The 21903-nt window shown below is 42.5% G+C and overlaps 1 long non-coding RNA gene across 1 annotated transcript in view; it reads right to left on the bottom strand.

Annotated features, from left to right (window-relative positions):
* LOC148151941 (uncharacterized) overlaps positions 1–21903 on the bottom strand; it is a 71446-nt gene that overhangs the window by 48776 nt on the left and 767 nt on the right. The gene's annotated exons all lie outside the window — the stretch shown is intronic.

The following is a 21903-nucleotide window of genomic DNA, read 5'->3' as shown; positions in this document are numbered from 1 at the left end:
CACATTACAAGGAAATGTTCCACACACTTGGCAAACTGTCCATCACAGCAAGACAGAACTTGTTATCTCTATTTAGATTAGATTAGATTACCTACAATGTGGAAACAGGCCCTTCGGCCCATAAGTCCACATTGACCCTCCAAAGAGCAACCCACCCAGACCCAATCCCCTACATTTACCCCTGCACCTAACACTACGGGCAATTTAGCATGGCCAATTCACCTAACCTGCATGTCTTTGGACTATGGGAGGAAACTGGAGTACCCGGAGGAAACCCACACAGACACGGGGAGAATGTGCAAACTCCACACAGACAGTTGCCCGAGGCGGGAATTGAACTCAGGTCCCTGGAACTGTGAGGCAGCAGTGCTAACCACTGAGTCACGGTGCTGCCCCGCGGTAGGTAAAGCCTAATGAAATCAATCTGGACACATTACAATGAACTCACTATGTACCTAGTTTGACTCACAGAAGTCTTGTGAGGATTTGGTTTTTTTTTGTGATGGAGACTAGACAGGTGTTGACGTGATTGTGAACCAGCCGGGCCACTAGCTAGTCTCGATTTGCTCACAGGTAAATTCAGGCCGAAGTGACCAGCTGCTCGGGCTCTATGAACTAATCTAATAACCTCCTGACAATATCTCTCAGGGACAATCCAGTTAAATCTCGAAATGACCTCTCTTCCCTCATCCGGATATCCAGGGCCCTGACGGATTCTTCCACTGGAGAACTGTCAGTTTGGCCTGAAAACTTGCCCACAGAAAGTATATCATTCATTTGTAACACTTTCAAGTTGGATGGGGGATATATTTCAGAAGGTGTGTTGGGATAGACTGCTATCACTGCTTCTGACTGATGGAGGACCCAAAGCTCTCATTTGGCTCTCATTATGCTCCCATTTTGGTTAGTTCACTTACCTTCTTAGCAGCTCATCTGGGAAGACCAACCATATTCTGATCTGAAACCTTTATAGCTCCAAATCACTAAAAATTCAGTGATAACATTGCATTGCGAACACTGTGTCAGAGCAAATCATATATGAGGGTAGGAAATTCCTGAGGGTAGGTAGTCACATTGGCCACAGAGGCCAGCTCAGTGAAATATTTTGCTGCAGCCCAGCAGGTGGCGCCCACACGCTGAATATTTCTTTTCTCTCCCTCCATGAGGACCATAACCATGTACACAACAAACTACTGGAGGCCATGGACATCTTGCTTCAGGACCGAACTTAAGCTGGTGTTGCTCTTGGCAACTAAGAGTCATAGAGATGTACAGCATGGAAACAGACCCGTTGGTCCAACCTGTCCATGCCGAACAGATATCCCAACCCAATCTAGTCCCACCTGCCAGCACCCGGCCCATATCCCTCCAAACCCTTCCTATTCATATCCCCATCCAAATGCCTCTTAAATGTTGCAATTGTACCAGCCTCCACAACATCCTCTGGCAGCGCATTCCATACATGTACCATCCGCTGCATGAAAAAGTTGCCCCTTAGGTTAATTTATATCTTTCCCCTCTCACCCTAAACCTATGGCCTCTAGTTCTGGACTCCCCGATCCCAGGGAAAAGACTTTGTCTATTTATCCTATCCATGCCCCTCATAATTTTGTAAACCTCTATAAGGTCACCCCTCAGCCTCCAACGCTCCAGGGAAAACAGCCCCAGCCTGGTCAGCCTCTCCCTGTAGCTCAAATCCTCCAACCCTGGCAACATCCTTGTAAATCTTTCTGAACCCTTTCAAGTTTCACAACATCCTTCCGATAGGAAGGAGACCAGAATTGCACGCAATATTCCAATGGTGGCCTAACCAATGTCCTGTATAGCCTCAACATGACCTCCCAACTCCTGTACTCAATACTCTGACCAATAAAGGAAAGTGTACCAAACGCCGCTTTCACTATCCTATCTAGCTGCGACTCCACTTTCAAGGACCTATGAATCTGCACTCCAAGGTCTCTTTGTTCAGCAACACTCTCTAGCACCTTACCATTAAGTGTATAAGTCCTGCTAAGATTTACTTTCCCAAAATGTAGCACCTCGCATTTATCTGAATCACTTCTCAGCCCATTGGCCCATCTGGTCCACATACTGTTGTAATCTGCGGTAACCCTCTTCGCTGTCCACTACACCTCCAATTTTGGTGTCATCTGCAAACTTACTAACTGTACCTCTTATGCTCGCACCCAAATCAGTTATGTAAATGACAAAAAGTAGAGGACCCAGCACCGATCCTTGTGGCACTCCACTGGTCACAGGCCTCCAGTCTGAAAAACAACCTTCCACCACCACCATCTGTCTTCTACCTTTGAGCCAGTTCTGTATCCTTGAGGAGAAAGTGAGGTATGCAGATGCTGGAGATCAGAGCTGAAAATGTGTTGCTGGAAAAGCGCAGCAGGTCAGGCAGCATCCAGGGAACAGGAGAATCGATGTTTCGGGCATAAGCCCTTCTTCAGGAAGAAGGGTTTATGCCCGAAACGTCGATTCTCCTGTTCCCTGGATGCTACCTGATCTGGTGCGCTTTTCCAGCAACACATTTTCAGCCCAGTTCTGTATCCAAATGGCTAGTTCTCCCTTTATTCCATGAGATCTAACCTTGCTAATCAGTCTCCCATGGGGAACCTTGTCGAACGCCATACTGAAGTCCATATAGATCACATCTACTGCTCTGCCGTCATCAATCTTCTTTGTTACTTCTTCAAAAAACTCAAGCAGGTTTGTGAGACATGATTTCCCACGCACAAAGTTATGTTGACGATCCCTAATCAGTCCTTGCCTTTCCAAATACATGTACATCCTATCCCTCAGGATTCTCTCCAACAACTTGCCCACAATTGAGGTCAGGCTCACCGGTCTATAGTTCCCCGACTTGTCCTTACCACCCTTCTTAAACAGTGGCACCACGTTTGCCAACCTCCAGACTTCTGGCACCTCACCTGTGACTATCGATGATACAAAATATCTCAGCAAGAGGCCCAGCAATTACTTCTCTAGCTTCCCACAGAGTTCTCGGGTACACCTGATCATGTCCTGGGGATGTATCCACCTTTAATCGTTTCAAGACATCCAGCACTTCCTCCTCTGTAATCTGGACATTTTGCAAGATGTCACCATCTATTTCTCTACAGTCTATATCTTCCATATCCTTTTCCACAGTAAATTTTGATGCAAAACATTCATTTAATATCTCCCCCACTTTCCGTGGCTCCACACAAAGGCCGCCTTGCTGATCTTTGAGGGGCCCTATTCTCTCCATAGTTACCCTTTTGTCCTTAATATATTTGGAAAAACCCTTTGGATTCTCCTTAATTCTATTTGCCAACGCTATCTCATGTCCCCTTTTTGCCCTCCTGATTTCCCTCTTCAGTATACTCCTACTTCCTTTATACTCTTCTCAGGATTCACTCGATCTATCCTGTCTATATCTGACATATGCTTCCTTCTTTTTCTTAACCAAACCCTCAATTTCTTTAGTCATCCAGCATTTCCTATACCTACCAGCCTTCCCACTTTCTCTGGATTCTTGTTATCTCATTCCTGAAGGCTTCCCATTTTCCAGCCGTCCCTTTACCTGCGAACATCTGCCTCCAACCAGCTTTCAAAAGTTGTTGCCTAATACCGTCAAAATTGGCCTTTTTCCAATTTAGAACTTCAACTTTTAGATCTGGTCTATCCTTTTCCATCACTATATTAAAATTAATAGAATTATGGTCGCTGGCCCCAAAGTGCTCCCCCACTGACACCTCAGTCACCTGCCCTGCCTTATTTCCCAAGAGTAGGTCAAGTTTTGCACCTTCTCCATAGGTACATCCACATACTGACTCAGAAAATTGTCTTGTACGCTCTTAACAAATTCCTCTCCATCTAAATCTTTAACAATATGGCAGGCCCAGTTGATGTTTGGAAAGTTAAAATCCCCTACCATAACCACCCTATTATTCTTACAGATAGCTGAGATCTCCCTACAAGTTTGTTTCTCAATTTCCCTCTGACTATTAGGAGGTCTATAATACAATCCCAATAAGGTGATCATCCCTTTCTTATTTCTCAGTTCCACCCAAATAACGTCCTGGATGTATTTCAGGGAATATCCTCCTTCAGCACAGCTGTAGTGCTATCCCTTATCAAAACTGCCTCTCCCCCTCCTCTCTTGCCTCCCTTTCTATCCTTCCTGTAGCATTTGTATCCTGGAACATTAAGCTGCCAGTCCTGCCCATCCCTGAGCCATGTTTCCGTAATTGCTATGATATCCCAGTCCCATGTTCCTAACCATGCCCTGAGTTCATCTGCCTTCCCTGTTAGGCCCCTTGCATTGAAATAAATGCAGTTTAATTTATTAGTCCTACCTTGTCCCTACCTGCCCTGACTGTTTGACTCACTTCTGTTCTCAACTGTACCAGTCTCAGATTGATCTCTTTCCTCACTATCTCCCTGGGTCCCACACCCCCACCTTACTAGTTTAAATCCTCCTGAGCAGTTCTAGCAAATTTCCCTGCCAGTATATTAGTCCCCTTCTAATTCAGGTGCAATCCGTCCTTCTTGTACAGGTCACTTCTACCCCAAAAAAGATTCCAATGATCTGAAAATGTGAATCCTTCTCCCATACACCAGCTCCTCAGTCATGCATCCATCTGCTCTATCCTCCTATTCCTGCCCTCACTAGCTCGTAGCACTGGAAGTAATCCAGATATTACTACACTTGAGGACCTCCTTTTTAAATTTCTGCCTAACTCTCTGTCATCTCCCTTCAGAATCTCAACCTTTTCCCTTCCTATGTCGTTGGTTCGAATGTGGACAATGACCTCTTGCTGGCCCCTCTCCCCCGTGAGGACATTCTGCACCCTCTCTGAGACATCCTTGATCCTGGGTCCAGGGAAACAACACACCATTCTGCTTTTTCTCTGCTGGCCACAGAAACGCCTGTCCTCGGACTACAGAATCCCCTAACGCAATTGATCTCTTGGAAGCCGACGTACCCCTTGTTGCATTAGAGCCAATCTCAATTCCAGAAACTTGGCTGTTCGTGCTACGATCCCCTGAGAATCCATCACCCCCTACATTTTCCAACAGCATACCTGTTTGAAATGGTATATCCACAAAAGACTGCTGCCCTAGGTGCCGACCTCTCTTACCCTTCCTGGAGTTAACCCATCTATGTGACTGCATCTGAGACTTTACCCCCTTCCTATAACTGCCATCCATCACATACTGTTGTTGTTGCAAATTCCTCATCACTTCTATCTGTCTCTCCAACTGATCCACTCGATCTGATAAGATTCGCATCCAACAGCATTTATGGCAGATATAATCCGCAGTAACCCTTAAACTCTCTTTAAACTCCCACATCTGACAAGAAGTACATATCACTGCAAAGGCCATTTTTGCTCCTTCACAATCTACAGACCCAGAAAATAACACTGTCTTATTCCTCTACAAAACACTGCACCAGGTTAAATTAAGAGCCATGGCTTATATTTTAAGTTTAATCAAGAGACTTATCTCCAAACACATATAATCCAGAAAGAACCCACTGTACTCACTATTACAGCCTTTCTCTTGGACAGACTTAAACAACAATTAACTGATCTGATTCTGAGTTGTGAACTTCACCCAAACTAGTTCCTCCAAGATTAGTTGTGAAATTCACTCTTTGTTAATTTTCCCAGATGCACTCCGATGTCCAGCGACACATGAATTCAAAAACAGCAAAGGCAGTAACTGTGCAGGTTCTCTCTCTCTCTCTCCTGCACTGTCCTCACCATGTGCTTCCTTTGTCTGCTCTTCTCCCTTTTAAAACTGCTGTTGTTTTGACTTTTTTTTTCCAAAGTTCCAAAACAATGAAACAAGCTCCTGGAATTCGACGAAATCACCACCAGCACCTAAAATACCTCAAAAAAAGGAGCAGCTCTTACAGCCAGAAATTTTTCCCGTCCTCCATCTTGGATTACCCAGAATCCTCTTCCAGAGTGACTTCCCGATTTGGACTAGCCTTACCTTGTGCAAGGGCTATTTGTAAATCACTCTTCAGTTGGACAAAACCCTCCTCACACAATAGTGTGCATTCCTAGTCTACATTCTTCTTAAGCGAGGTTAACAGTGGCACCAACTTCCCGCCATAATCTTCAATGATTTCCCTTCAATTCCTGCAAGGGCCCTAAAATGATGGCAGAGCTTGTAACTGATCCCTGTCAGTTAAATGCCTCTTTGGTTTCCCATCTCCCAAACTATGGCCTTCTCCCCTGGTGTGAAGGTTAGGATTAGTAGGACCATAAACCCTATCTTCACTTACTATCCTTCCCTACAAGGGCTGATTCAGAAATGTACAAAGTTGATTGGTTGTTGAGCAGCTGGTGTTTAAGGACTGTGCTTCTACTCCCAATAATTTTGAAAGATCTGTTTCAAAATTAATGCAGCAATTACAGAAATGTATAGACACAGAAGAGGGAACTGAGTTACACACCCACATGTGAATTAGGAGCAGGAGTAGTCCATTCAGCTCTTGAGCCTGTTCCACCATTCGATAACATCATGGCTGATCTGAGTATAACCTCAAATCCCACTTGGCCCTGATAACTCTTCAGCCTTTTGCTTAACAAGATTATATATCTCGCTGCCTTAAAATTATTCAAGGACTCTGCTCCCTCCACCTATTCACGAAGACTTCCAAAGTCTCATGATGCTCAGTGAAATAAAAACTCACCTCTGTTTTAAATATTAAATTTTTAATATTTAATTTAAATTAAATCCTTAGTTCTACCTTGTCAAGGCCTTTCAGGATCCTATACATCTCAATTAAGCTACTTCTTACTTTGCTTAACTCCAGCAGATATTAGCCCAGCATATCCATATTCTTCATTAAAACAACCCACCCATCCCAGGTATTAGTGTAGAAAACCCACACACTTAACAATCAAATATCTTTTTATAGCATCCCTATGTCCTCTTCTATGTCCCTTTCTCTCTCTCTCCTTATTTTGGAAAATTAAAACCAATGCATCAACTACCTCACTAGCCACTTCTTTTAAAACCCTAGTTGAGGTTCATCAGCATTTGTCAGTCCACAGCTCCAATAACTGACTCAGTGCCACTTCTCTGGTGACTGTGATTTTCCTGAGCTCCATGTTCTGATGTTTCATTGCTTCTGAGGAAGTTACTTGAATCCTCTGTAGTGAAGAGATGCAAAATATCTGCTCAATTCATCTGCTATTTCTTTATTTTCTACTCTTAATTCTCCAGTCTCAGGTTCCATAAGACATGTTAACTTCCTTCTTGCTTAAATATTTACAGAAAATCTTACTGTTTCTATGTTTCTGGCTAGATTTATGTTGTGTTATAATTTTTTCTTTCTTAGTTTTTTGATCGTTCTTTGCTGTTCTTATATTCTGTCCTATTGTGACCAACTCCTGTCTTTGCACAATTATTTGCTTTTTCTTTTAGTTTAAACAATCTGAACTAGTGTTCAATTCCACATTATTATTAACTGAATGTAAATTCCATCCTCAAGGATTCGAAATATATTTCCAGAGCATTAGTTTGGTCCTCTGCACCACTGGTTCAGTGACATTATCCATGCAAATTGCTGCCACCATCTGCCTGAAAATGGCACTGCACAAATTGACCACATTTCTCATGTTACTCCTGAATGGGTTTTCTTGGCATTGTGAACTGGATGGGCCAAATAGCCTTCTTCCACACTGTAGGATTCCATGATCCTAAACCCCTGATGAATGTTTAATCCGGGATCCTGAATTCCATGATATAAAATGGGCCATATGGCCTTTGTGATATTTTCCCAGATGACTACTGCTACCACCTTGCAGCATTTTCTTTTAGTTTATCTTTAACATTTCTAGATAAACACAGATGATGAGTCCGAACTTAGATACCTGTCTTACTCATTGGAATGTGTTTATTCTGCGTATTCAGAAGTATCCCCTTAAACATCTGCCATATTTACATTTCCTTGAACCTAAATTGCCCATTCACTTTAGCCAGCTTTGCTTGCACAATTCCCCATATTTAAATTTTTAAAAGTAGTCTCAGACTCACTCCTTTCTCTCTTAAACTGAATGCAAAATGCAATCATATTAAGGCTGCTGCTAGCATGGGTTTTGCTTTATAAGGCAAAGATTGAAAAATGCACATTATTCTCACCAGCGTGACTTGGAGAAAACTTCAGTGAGGTGGCTGAAACAAAATATGAAATTGCAAGGTATAATGATCCCTTCCTGTTTTTTGAAAGTGAACCTAATGACTCATGGAAGAATACAACAACCATTTTGATCTGTGTTACTCTTGGAAAAGAAAAGATGAGGTTGCATTTCTGCTTATAGAGGATATTAATGCAATAGTGAAAGAAGATCCAGTCAAGTTGAGTTTGTATTGATAGAGCTTAGAAACACCAAGAGGTAGAAAATGGGAGGTAGTGTGGAAACACCGAACGAGGAATTGAACATAAAGGTAAAGGATATTATCTTCAGTTATACAGGGCATTGGTGTGTCCAGATATTGAATACTCTATGCATTTTCATCTTATTTTAACGAAAGGTATAATTGTATCAGAGGCAGTTCACAGGACATTTCCTCGATCGAAAGCTGGAATAATTGGGTTGCTTTAAGAAGATAGGCTTGTTTAACAACATGGAATCCAAAACACACACAACAGCCATGACTGTAGTGAATGGCTGAGCAGGCTTGAGTGGCAGAATGGTCTACCTCTGTTCCTGCTTTGTACATGCTTATGTTAGCGTGATGACAGGGGAGACAGAAATTCAGTCAAAGTCTGTTTATGACAGGTGTCAGTTAGTGAGCAAGATTAAGAATTAAGTTGAATATAGATGATTCAGAAGGGAAATGAGAAATCAAATAAGAGAAAAGAAGAATTATGAAAAAAGACTAGCAGCTAACATAAAGGCAACTCCCAAGGTTTTCTATGAATATATCAATAATAGAAAGGTGGGAAAAAGAATGAAAGAGGGTCCACACATGGAGACAGGAGGCATGGCTGAGATGTTAAATTAATACTTTATATCTGTCTTTACCGACAAAACCAATCCTGTCCAGATCTTGGTGCCAGAAATGGAGACTCAACTGCGATAAGAAGTTAACATTGGTAAGGAGGTATTCAATAAGTTATGGTAATGATTACATATTTTTATTTTTCTGTACTTTTTGATTATGGACTGAAATGGATTGTTTTGAAAGCCAAGGATGATTAAGGAATTGTTGCGCTTTGAAAAAGCAACTTACTTGACACTCATTGGGGCAGAACAGAAGTCTCGTTACCGATGAACTGGAGACAAAGGGTATGTACAATTGAAGGTGAGTGGTCTGTCGTATAGAGTCATAGAATCATAGAGATGTACAGCATGGAAACAGACCCTTCGGTCCAACCCGTCCATGCTGACCAGATATCCCAACCCAATCTAGTCCCACCTGCCAGCACCCGGCCCATATCCCTCCAAACCCTTCCTATCCATATACCCATCCAAATGCCTTTTAAATGTTGCAATTGTACCAGCCTCCACCACTTTCTCGGGCAGCTCATTCCATACACGTACCACCCTCTGTGTGAAAACGTTGACCCTTAGGTCTCTTTTATATCTTTCCCCTCTTACCCTAAACCTATGCCCTCTAGTTTTGGACTCCCCAACCCCAGAGAAAAGACTTTGGCTATATATCCTATCCATGCCCCTCATAATTTTGTAAACCTCTATAAGGTCACCCCTCAGCCTCCAACGCTCCAGGGAAAATGGTCCCATCCTGTTCAGCCTCTCCCAATAGCTCAAATCCTCCAACCCTGGCAACATCCATGTAAATCTTTTCTGAACCCTTTCAGGTTTCACGACATCTTTCCAATAGGAAGGAGACCAGAATTGCACAGAATATTCCAACAGTGGCCTAACTAATGTCCTGTAGAGCCGCAAAATGACCTCCCAACTTCTGTACTCAGTATTCTGACCAATAAAGGAAAGCATACCAAATGCCTTCTTCACTATCCTATCTACCTGCGAGTCTACTTTCAAGGAGCTATGAACCTGCACTCCAAGGTCTCTTTGTTCAGCAACACTCCCTTAAGTGTATAAGTCCTGCTAAAATTTGCTTTCCCAAAATGCAGCACCTCACATTTATCTGAATCAAACTCCATCTGCCACTTCTCAGTCCATTGGCCATCTGGTCAAGATCCTGTTGTAATCTAAGGTAACCCTCTTTGCCTCCAATTTTGGTGTCATCTGCAAACTTACTAACTGTACCTCTTATGCTCGCATCCAAATCATTTGTGTAAACGACAAAAAGTCGTGGACCGAACACCGATCCTTGTGGCATTCCACGGGTCACAGGCCTCCAGTCTAAAAAACAATCCTCCACACCAATTACCAATAACAAAGGCCTTCTGCCTACCAATAATCATGTGATCAGCTCTGAAGTAGCTGAGCAAGTTTCAAGTGTGCAAAACAGAAGTTGCTGGAAAAGCTCAGCATCTGTGAAGAGAAATCAAAGTCAACGTTTCAGGTCTGGTGACCCTTCCTCGGAACCGAAGTTTTGGGTGTGAAAATCTGGGAGAGAAGCAATTGGATTTCTTAAAGAGAAGGAACTATCCCTTTTCTCCGCAATGAAAATGTCTCAAACCTGAAGGTAGCCATTTTACTTTTTCCCTCAGTTGCTGTAAGCTGTGTCAGAAACTCTGTAAGCGCCCACCAGTGGCTGTCTGTCTCCTATCAGCAAGTGAAGGTACCTGGAGAAAGAAGATTGAAGACCAGCAGATCTTAATAAACCAGAAGGATCAGTGAATCCCGTGGACAGAGATCATTGAACTGCTTTCCAGTCTTTCCTCTTGTCCATAGCACCCATGATTTTGTCCCTGTCTGTGTATGTTTACAGGGGGAGTTTTAACTAGTAGTTATATACTGATGGTTCATAATTGTTTACTTGGATCTAAAATTTATTTCTAATCCATATCAATTCTTGTTAAGTACAGAAAGTAGTCTGTGATTTTTGTGAACCTGAATTTAAAAGATTACTTTTACAACATCTTTAACTTTCTGTGACAACTCCTGGAATAGCAGGGCTTGGTTTCCAACACACTATCCCAGTGAGATGTAACACTGTTGGTGTCTGACGTTGACAAGACACTCAGATTGTTGAGATGCAGCCAAGAATATTATAGGAAGGAAGAGCTGAAATCTCAGAGGCACTGCCAATAATCTTTCAATTAATATTTTACTTTTTCTGGATTCGGGGGTGGTGCTAGAAGATTGGAGAATTACAAACACTGTGCCCTTTTTAATTGCTGGGCCTACCTTTACACTCTTTACTGAAGACCAGTCAGCTTAATTTTGATGGTAGGAAAACTTTGAGAAACATTTGTTCAGGATAGAATTAATAGTCGCATGGAAAATTATGGATTAATTCCAAAGAGTCAACATAGATTTGTTAAGGAAAATTAATGGCCAACTGATTTGCTAGAGAGGTTAGGGAGGACTGATGAAGGCAAGACTATTGATGTGCTGCATATGGACTTCCAAATGCCATGCAGCACAGTGCCACACAACAGATTCATGAGGAAAGTGAACATTTGTGAAATTAAAGGGACAGAGGCAACGTGGTTATAAAATTGGCTGAGGGATAGGAAACTGCAAGGCATGATTAATGAGGATTTTTTTTACAGGGAGTAAGGTCTGTAGTAGAGTTTCCTATGGGTCAGTATTGAGACCATTGTTTTCCTGGATGAACTAGATTTTGGTGTAAAGGAATTAATTTCAGAGTTTGTGGACGATACAAAGATTGTACCTGTAAGGAGGACAATGTGGAACTTCAGAAAGACATTGACAAATTGACGAATACATGGATGGAAGGCAGATCAAGTTTCATGCAGAGAATTATGAGGTGATATGGTTTTTACAAGAACATAGAGAGATGTATGAAATAAAGGATACTACTCTTAATGGTGAGCAGGAGCATAGAAACTTGTATGCATATGAGCTATCAAAGATTAACGGGTACAGACTGCAATTAATAAAGCACAGGGTATTCTAGACTTCATCAATAGGTGCACAGAGTACAACAGAAGTGAGGTTATGCAGAACTTATATAGGACATAGGTTAGACCTCAGTGAAAATACTGTGACCAGGTTTGGGTGCCACACTTTACGAAGAACGTGAGTGCATTTGAGAGAGTGCAGACGAGGTCACTGGAATGGCTCCAGTGATGAGACTCTTCAGTTTTGGGAAAAGACTGGAGAAGTCGAGAGAGGGTTCTATGGAGAAGAGAAGACTAAGAGGAGGTTTGATAGAAGTTTTCAAAATCATGAGGGGTCTGAACAGATTAGATAGGGGAGAACTGTTCCCCCTCACAAATTTGATTTGGAGGTGCCAATGTTGTACTGGGGTGTACAAAGTTAAAAATAACACAACACCAGGTTATAGTCCAACTGGTTTATTTGGAAGCACCAGCTTTCAGAGCGCTACTCCTTCATCAGGTGGTTGTGGAGTATAAGATTGTAAGGTGCAGAATTTATAGCAAAATGTTACAGTGTGATGCAACTGAAATTATGTATTGAAAAAGACCTGGATTGTTTGTTAAGTCTCTCATTTTTTAGAATGACCATGTTGGTTTCAGTTCTTTCATATGTAAATCCCAGAACTTTTTTAAAGCTATATTCTCAAGTGAACTTTAACAATAGGTGCCATGTCGGCCCAGGTAATGCATTGAAGGTGTGAGGTGCCCTATGTGAGGCTGTCTGTGCCCCAATGGTCAGACTGATTCTAATCTAAAAAAGGGATTTACAGAATCTTCCACGGATTCATACAATTTTTGAGCAAAATGAAATTTAATTTTGCAAGTACAAATTCACCCCACAAACTTATATGTGTGTGTGTGTGTGTGTGAGAGAGAGAGTGAGAGAGAGTGAGAGGGTGTGTGTAGTGTAGTGGGGTCACCTGTAGTGTGACATGAACCCAAGGTCCCGGTTGAGGCCCTCCCTATGGGTACCGGACTTGGCTATCAGCCTCTGCTCGGCCACGTTTTGTTGTTGCCTGTCCCGAAGTCCGCCTTGGAGGATGGTCACCCGAAGGTCTGAGGTCGAATGTCCTGGATCGCTGAAGTGCTCCCCAACTGGGAGGGAACCCTCCTGTCTGTTGATTGTTGTGTGGTGCCCATTCATCCGTTGCCATAGCCTTTGCTCGGTTTCCCCAATGTAACATGCTTCAGGGCATCCTTGCCTGCAACGTGTGAGATAGACAACGTTGGCTGAGTCACATGAGTACCTGCCATGTACAAGGTGGGAGGTGTCCCCATGCGTAATGGTGGTACCTATGTCCACACTCTGACACGTTGAATGTCCCGGACTGCTGAAGTGTTCATCATGTCGACACTCTGACATGTCTTACACCAGCATTACACGTGGGGACACCACCCACCATGTTTGCGGCAGGTACCCATGTGTCTCGGCCAACGTCGTCTATCTCATACACTGCAGGGAAGAATGCTCTGAGGCATGGTACATTGGTGAGACTGAGCGGAGGTTACAACAATGGATGAATGGACATTGCACAACAATCAGCAGACAGGAGTGTTCTCTCCCAGCCAGAGAACACTTCAGCAGTCCGGGACATTCGACCTTGGACCTTCAGGTGACCGCCCTCCAAGGCGGACTTCAGGATAGGCAACAACGAAAAGTGGCCAAGCAGAGGCTGATAGCCAAGTTCAGTACCCATAGGGATGGCTTCAACCGGGACCTTGGGTTCATGTCATACTACGGGTGACCCCACTGCACTACACTCTCTCTCTCTCTCTCTCACACACATACACTTGCACCCTCTCTCAGACTTCTATCCTATTACACTCACACATACACTCTCTCACAGACACTCAGACCACACCCCAACCCACACACCTACATAAGTTTGTGGGGTGAATTTATACTTGCAGAATTACATTATGTTTTGCTCAAAAACTGCATGAATCCCTGTAAGATTCTGTAAATTCCTTTTTTAGAAATGGAATCAGTGTGAACACTGGGGCACAGAAAGCCCCACACAGGGCACTTCACATTTTCTGAGCTAACATGGCACCTATTGTTAAAATTCACTTGAGAATGTAACTTCCAAAAAAAGGCTCTGCGATTTACATATGAAAGAACTGAAACCAACATGGTCATTCTAAAAGATGAGAGATTTAACAACCAATCCAAATCTTTTTCAATATATAATTTCAGTTGCATCACACTGTAAACTTTTGCTGTAAATTCTGTTCTTATGATCTTATACTCCACAAACACCTGATGAAGGAGCAGCACTCTGAAAGCTAGTGCTTCCAAATAAACCTGTTGGAATATAACCTGGAGTTGTGTGATTTTTTAAACTTTGCACCCTCTCATAAAAAGATTGTGAATCAGTGAGCACACTTTTAAACTGTTTTGCAAAAGAAGCAAATGCAAGATGAATAGATTTGGAATGCACTATCTGGAAGTGTTGTGGGGGCAGGTTCAATTGAGGCATTCAAGAGGGTTTTGTATGAATAAATAGAAACAATATGCAAGGTTACAGGGAAAAGGCAAGGGTTTAACGTTATGTCAACATGCTCAGAGAGCCAGTGCTGACATGATGGACCATCTGCCCTTTCTCTACACTGTATCAACTCCTTGAATCCTCAGATCCACTGCCAACTGATGGGAGAGTATCCAGAGTGCTCCCTACACTCCTATTCCTCCTCCTCTATCAGACCATTTGGCCAGGATAAGTGGATCAGACTAGACCTTGTACATTTTAGAAACCTGTCTCGCTGCTGAGTCACCTACAGAACTCTCTAGTATGTAAGGATCTCCATTGGATAATGGAGACTTTAGGAGGCAGGAAGAGTAAATCACTGTGTTGGAAAGTCACATATCTACCAGGTGTTACCCCTCCTTCCCCTGCACCCAAAGGTTCACATATGGCCCTCCATACACAATGGTGCAGCTCCTTCCCATGGGTGCCAGCATCACTCCTCACTGAACACACCTTGTGTGTCTTTCTGGAGCTGCTCGTCATTTTTCCATGTCCTTCAGATTAGCATTGTAGGCCCTAGGAACCTCCCTGCCTGGATTTCACTCCTCCTTTCTTACATGCCTGTCTGAAGTGACCTGTACTCCATGGTTATAGTTGTAACAATTTGAGGTGGATCTTTTCCTGCCTCCATCTTGAGACCTACATTCTGTGTCCCCTCTTACCTCATTTATTTTGCCTTTCTTCATAGAAATTTTTCCTTTAGGCACATTTACTCCCTGTCTCTTGTCAAATCTAAGGGTCATTTTCCTTTGGATTCCTGCCTCAGTATTGTTATTAGTGTCTCTGTCAAAGTCCTCAAAGACCTCCTGCAGAATACAGTGTAAGCTATGAGGATCTACAACCAATGATTTAAGACAAGAGCCTATAGGTGTGCTGAATCTTAAGGCACCCTCTTGAACTTGATCATAGACTGCATAAAACTTGTCAGTGACATGGATGTTGTAGGTTTCTAGTGCGCATTCTCTCATTAGTTACATAGTCACAATGATTCCGGTTTCCATTTCATCCTGTGTCCCTTGTCTCACTTTTGCTTAACTTACGAGAGCTGTAGAAATTCAGGAAATCAAAGTAAAAAGGAACAGTCAGGATTTTCTCCTCATCATCCAATCCGTGGTGACTAGTCACTTGGCCAATTTCCAGGAAATGATTATAAAGCTCCTCTCCAAACTGGAGTATAAGTTTCCAGCTATGCTTTGCAATTGTTCAGTCGAATAGGTGATGGCAAGTTCACAATAAACAGTGCCCTATTGCTGTTTAGGGCCTAGGGCAGTGTTACATGTCGTAGTCTCCCCTCGCTCATTATCCTCAAGCTCCTCCACTACCTTTTTCTCCTCCTTGCCTCTGCCTACAGATTCTCCTCCCTTACCATGCAAATCGCACCCCGATAATGTCACTGCCTTGCCACCAGTATTCCAATGCATTACCAACAATACATGTAGTCAGCAAGCTATTCCTTTCCCTGCTTCAGCACCCCTGTAGACAGGTATGATATCACCTCTGTCTGTGAGCTCCTCCCTCAGTCTTTGTTATGTCTCTTACTCAGTTTGCAATATGAGTGATGATGAACACACCAATTCCTTAAGTATTCTGTTTTGTTGGCCTATCTTTTCACTTCTCTGACCTAATCCTCTCTCTTTTTATCTCTCCTTTCCTGCTTTAATTATTCCATGGTTCTTTTCACTACAGTTGTTCCCTCCTCTTTCACTTCTCACAGTATAATTAATTCTGCCTCCAGCTCAAGACACTCCCTTTGATATGTCACCAATCACTGCCTTTACTTGTGATCGTCTATGTCCACTGATCAGCTCCTACTGAGGAAAAATCTATATCTAGGATCATGCTAATCCACCCCTCCTTCAGGGGCAGTCTGCCCATCAGATATTTTATGACTAATGCATCCATAGTTGGTTTCATCATTTATTTAGCTTCTGGGGTACCTTTGTGATCACTACTGTAAATCAAAGATCTACGTTCTAAGATCCTTTCCCCCGACTTTGAAATCAATAACACAAAGCACAGCTGTAATTGCAATGTCCAATTAGTGTGGTGACCCTTTATTAACATACCAAAGAAAAACATTTACTCAGTTACTCAGTGGGTCCCCGTGTTCAAGAGCTCATCGCCAAGTGGTCACTCTGCCGTTGAAGCCTCCTATGATGGGCCAGATCATGTTTCCTGCTGCATGCCTGGTATTGTCGAACACTTCCTTGGAGTGCAGGTTCATAGCTCCTTGAAGGTGGAGTGGAATGTAGACAGGATAGTGAAGAAAGCATTTGGTATGCTTGCCTTTATTGGTCAGTGCATTGAGTATAGGGGTTGGGAGGTCATGTTGCGGCTGTACAGGACATTGGTGAGGCCACATTTGGAATACGTGCATTTCTGGTCTCCGTAATAGGGAAGATATTATGAAACTTGAAAGAGTACAGAAAAAATTTACAAGCATGTTGCCAGGTTTGGAAGGTTTGAGCTAAAGGGAGAGGCTGAATAGACTGGGGCTATTTTCCCTGGAGCTCAGGGGATCTTTTAGAGGTTTATAAAATCACGAGGGGCATGGATAGGCTGAACAGTCAAGGTATATTCCCAAGGGTGGGGGAGTCCAAAACTAGAGGGCAAAGGTTTAAGATGAGAGGGGAAAAATGTAAAAAGGACCTAAGGGATAACGTTTTCTTGCACAGGTGCATATATGGAATGAGCTACCAGAGGAAGTGGTGGAGGCTGGTACAATCACAACATTTAAAACACATCTGGGTGGGTATATGAATAGGAAGGGTTGAGAAGCACATGGCCAAATACTGGCAAATGGGACTAGATTAATTTAAGATATCTGATAGACATGGATGAGTTGGCCCAAAGAGTCTCTTTCAGTGTTGTTAATCTTTACAACTCTATGTCTTTATTTTCATACACCTCCTTGACTGGGCCCTTGGCATTTAAGGCAATACCCCAAAACAAGTCATCCAACTGGGTTATTAAATCCATCTTGGCCTTGCTGGGGCTAGTGGTAAATGGTCATACTCTGCCCTTAGCTAGCAGCTGACTGTAGGTGGATGCCAAAATAGGTCAATACCCCAGGTGGCCATTAGCCAGTCAGTTTTTATAGGCAAGGTATCTATGTGCGTCAGTCACCATTTTCGTGCCATGTTTTAATATGTCTGGGTGTGTGTACATCAGTTGAAATGTTTTTAGTAAGTAATCTTAATTGCAGCTGTCAACAATGGCTTCAGTCAGGATCTTCTAGCCTTTATACCTCTGTCTTCATACGATCCAGTTATAAATTTTGGAAACCTCAAAATTTGTTTTATTTAAACTTAAATGCAAATTCAAGACAACTGGAGAGAGATAAAAGAAAGAATTGCTTTCTGACAAACATACAGAAAACAAAATGCCTTGAGGCATCCAACACAAAGGAAATAACATTATAATGACTAAAATGCCTTACACAGTCCCTCCTTGTTTATTCTACCTACAATTCCTCACACAGTACCCTCACACATAAAACCTTGGAAGGACTTGGTGGCCCTCATTCGATGCTGTCACTACTTCCAACTGCTGCTGCTGGTCTTTGAGGTACACTTGGCTTGTTTAACATCCACCTCAGCTGCTCATTGTAGAGTGGTTCTATGACCATTACCCATTGAGAGTCACAGATCTAGGTCTTTTTATTATTCCAACTGAGTCCTTTTGTTAACTTTATAGGACATGATGGATCAATCCATGTGTGGTTCTGTGCCCTGGAAAATTCCTTATATTCTTCCAACACATTCACTAGAGGATTCTAGTGCAGATTTTGAGAGAATCCCCTATTAATGCCCCCCAAAAGGCTTGTCTATTGCCCAATTTCTTTGTACTACATTTTTAAAATCTGGAGCAGGATTAGGCCACACTGTTGATCATCTATCTCAATGCCATATACCTTTTTTTTTCCACCATCTTGAATGCCTTCACAATCTAAAAAAAACATTTCTTCCTTGAATATTTTCGCATATATCTTTCCCTGTAGAATTTGGAGGAGAGGGGACATTTTGCTCATCCAAGGATTTATACATCCTTCATATGCATATTGTTTCCTTCCTAAAATTCAAGATTGTCTCATTGGGTCAGAACGCACAAGTCCTTTAACATATTCCGCTTTTCCACCAGGATGAAAGGCTTGTGCCTGGTTGTGATCACAGTCAGGTTTTGTCCAGGATTGTTAGAATTGGGCATCTTTCTCTGTTTTGTCTCTATGGTGACCATCTTACCCATCTGAAAGGATATTAGGAACACTGTCAGTTCTGGGAGCAGATCTCCCACTCTTCGACCAAGTTCTGCATAGTAGACTGATTAGTAAGGTAGATCACATAGGATCTCAGGAGAGCTAGCTGATTGGGTACAAAATTGGCTTGACGGCAGGAGTCAGAGGGTGGAGTAGAGGGGTGTTACTCAAACTGGAGGCTTGTGATCAGCAGTGCGCTACAAGGAATGGTGCTAGGCCCACTGTTGTTTGTCATTTATACGAACAATTTGGATGAGAATATAGGAGGCATGGTTAGTAAGTTTGTGGATGACACCAAAATTAGAAGAAGAGTAGAGAGTGAAGAAGGCTATCTAAGAGTACAAAAGGATCTTGAACACCTGGGCCAGTGGGCGGAGGAATGGCAGAGTTTAATTTAGATAAATGCAAAGTGTTGCATTTTGGTAAGACAAACCAAGGTAGGATTTATACAGTTAATGACAGGGCCCGTGGGGAGTGTTGTCAAATAGAGAGACCGAGGATGCAGATAATAGTTTTTTGACAGTGGAATGGCAGGTAGGCAGGGTGGTGAAGAAGGCGTCTGGCATGCTTGCTTTCCTTGGTAAGAGGATTGAGTACAAGAGTTGGGATATCATGTTACAGCTATATAAGACATTGGTGATTCCACATTTGGAATACTGTGTATTAAACTGGAAAGGGTGCAAAGAAGATTTACAAGGAATTTACTGAGAGTGGAAGGTTTGAGTTATAAGAAGAGACTGGATACGCTGTGGCGTTTTTCCCCTGGAGTGTAGGAAACTGAAGGGTGACCTTATAGAGGATTATAAAATTATGAGGGGCTTGGATAAGGTGAATAGCTAAGATCTTTACCCAGGGTAGGGGAGTCCAAAGTTAAAGGGCATAGGTTTAAGGTGAGAAGGGAAAGATTTAAAATGGACATGAAGGACAACTTTTTGACACCCCCCACAAAGGGTGGTGCTTATATGGAATAAGCTGCCAGCGGAAGTGGTAGAGGCGGGTACAACTACATTTAAAAGACATTTGGGCAGATTCAAGAAAAGGAAAAGTTTAATGGGAATGAACCAAATGCAGACAAGTGGGCCTAGTTCAGTTTAGGAAACCTAGTCAACATGAAGGATTTGGGCCAAAGGGCTTGTTTCCATGCTGTATGCCTCTATGACTCTGCGTTAGAGCAGACTCAGGCATTCTGATAACGAACACAGAACTTGAAATGTTGACTCTATTTTCTCCCCCACAGATGCTGCACTACCTATTGAGTTTCACCAGCAATTTCTGTTTTTGTACTGTGAACAATTCTAGGGACCAAATCATAAGAAAGAAGTGAAAGACTTAAAATGTATACAGATAAGGTTTATCAGGTGTTACTAAGGCTGAGGGAATTAAATTATGCAGAGATGTGGACAAGTTAGGACTGCTCACTTGGAATGGAGAACATTAAGAGATGATCTAATAGAATTTTGCAAAATAATGAGAAAGTATGCTACTGTTGATAGAGAGAATCTCTAGTGAGTGTTCATGTGTTTAAAATAATACAAAGATTCTGAAGGAGTATTTAAGGTCAAGAATGTTCCATTTTGAAGGATGGTGGAAGTTCAACATAAATATTAAAAGGAGTTGTAGATACATGAGGCCAACTAACATGTAAGATTATGAACAGTAGTTGGCATTGTTGGACAAAGCTCTTTCAAATAATCACTGCAGGCATTATCTGCCAAAATGCCTTTTTTTTCTACCACTAACATTCTCAGACCTTAAAAATCAGAAGTGGGGATGTTTGCTGTTCACTGTGCCATGTTCAGCACCAGTTTGCCTCCTCAGATACTGAAGCAGTCCATATCCAAGTACAGCAAGAACCTAGGCTTCGGCTAAAAAGTGGCAAGTAATATTTGTACCACACAAATGCCAGGCAATGACCATCTCCAATAAGAGACATTCCAACCATTGTGCTTTGACATTCAATAGCATCATAATCACTGAATCCCCACTATCAACATCCTGGGGGTTGGTATTGACTAGAAACTGAACTAGCCATACAAATACACAGGCTACAAATCAAGTCAGAGGCTAGGAATCCCGCAGCAACTCTGCAAAGCCTATCTACAAGGTACAAATCAGGAGTGTGATGGAATACTTCCTGCCTTACCTGTTAATGCAGCACCAGAAACACCCAAGAAACTTCACACCATCCAGGACAAAGCAGCTCATTCGATTAGCACCATGTCCGCAAACATCTACTCTCTCCCCTGATGCTCAATAGCAGCAGTGCAAATCAGCTACAAGATGCACTGATGAAATTTACCAGAATCCTTAAACAGCACCTTCCAAACTAACGAACACTTATATCTCAAAAGACAATGGTAGCAGATACATGCAGATTCCCCCAAGCAATTCACCACCCTGACCTGGAAACATATTGCTGTTCCTTCACTGTTGCTGGGTCAAAATCCTCAAAATCCCTCCCTAACAACATTGCGGATCTATGTACAGAACATGGATTTCAGCCATTCAATCCGGCAGTTCATCACCGCCTTCTCAAGGGCAACTAGAGATGGGCAATAAATGCTGGCCCAGCCAACAACACCCAAATCCTATGTGTGAATTTTAAAAATTCTATGCATTTAATTGCAAAATGAGATGTAATTTAGTAATTTTATATGTCTTGTAAACACTACACATCATGGAGCCCTGGGATACAAACCATCTACAGATGTGAAGACTCCCTATGGAGGGCCGTCTCCAAACAGGTCCTTCCCATTTCCATTGGGGATCTGGGGCAGAGAGTGCTGCATGCAGCAGTCCCGTGCAAACACTGGCTAACAAAGTTGATTGGGTGCCAGGCCATGTGAATGAACTGTAGCTCCTTTCTCGTTTTTTGAAAGGTCTGTTCCTCGGTCCGAGGGTCGTCGCTCCTGACCATCTGTGCTCAGGTGTACAATAGAGGCTTTTCGAGACTAGTGGGCACCAGAGGGGCTGGGACTCATCATTGGTCCGAATCATGTTATTTTTTAACTTGGTAAGTTTCCACTGTCATATAAAATTACAGTTTAACTGACAAGAGTTTTTTTTTGTTGTAATGTCACAGCAAAGGCTGTTTAATTATT

The sequence above is a fragment of the Chiloscyllium plagiosum genome, unplaced genomic scaffold (genome assembly GCF_037043375.1).
Source record: "Chiloscyllium plagiosum isolate Xiang-an unplaced genomic scaffold, Cpla_swu_hap1 HiC_scaffold_2, whole genome shotgun sequence".
In the NCBI taxonomy this organism is placed as follows: Eukaryota; Metazoa; Chordata; class Chondrichthyes; order Orectolobiformes; family Hemiscylliidae; genus Chiloscyllium; species Chiloscyllium plagiosum.
This window is presented reverse-complemented; position numbering and strand designations above follow the sequence as displayed.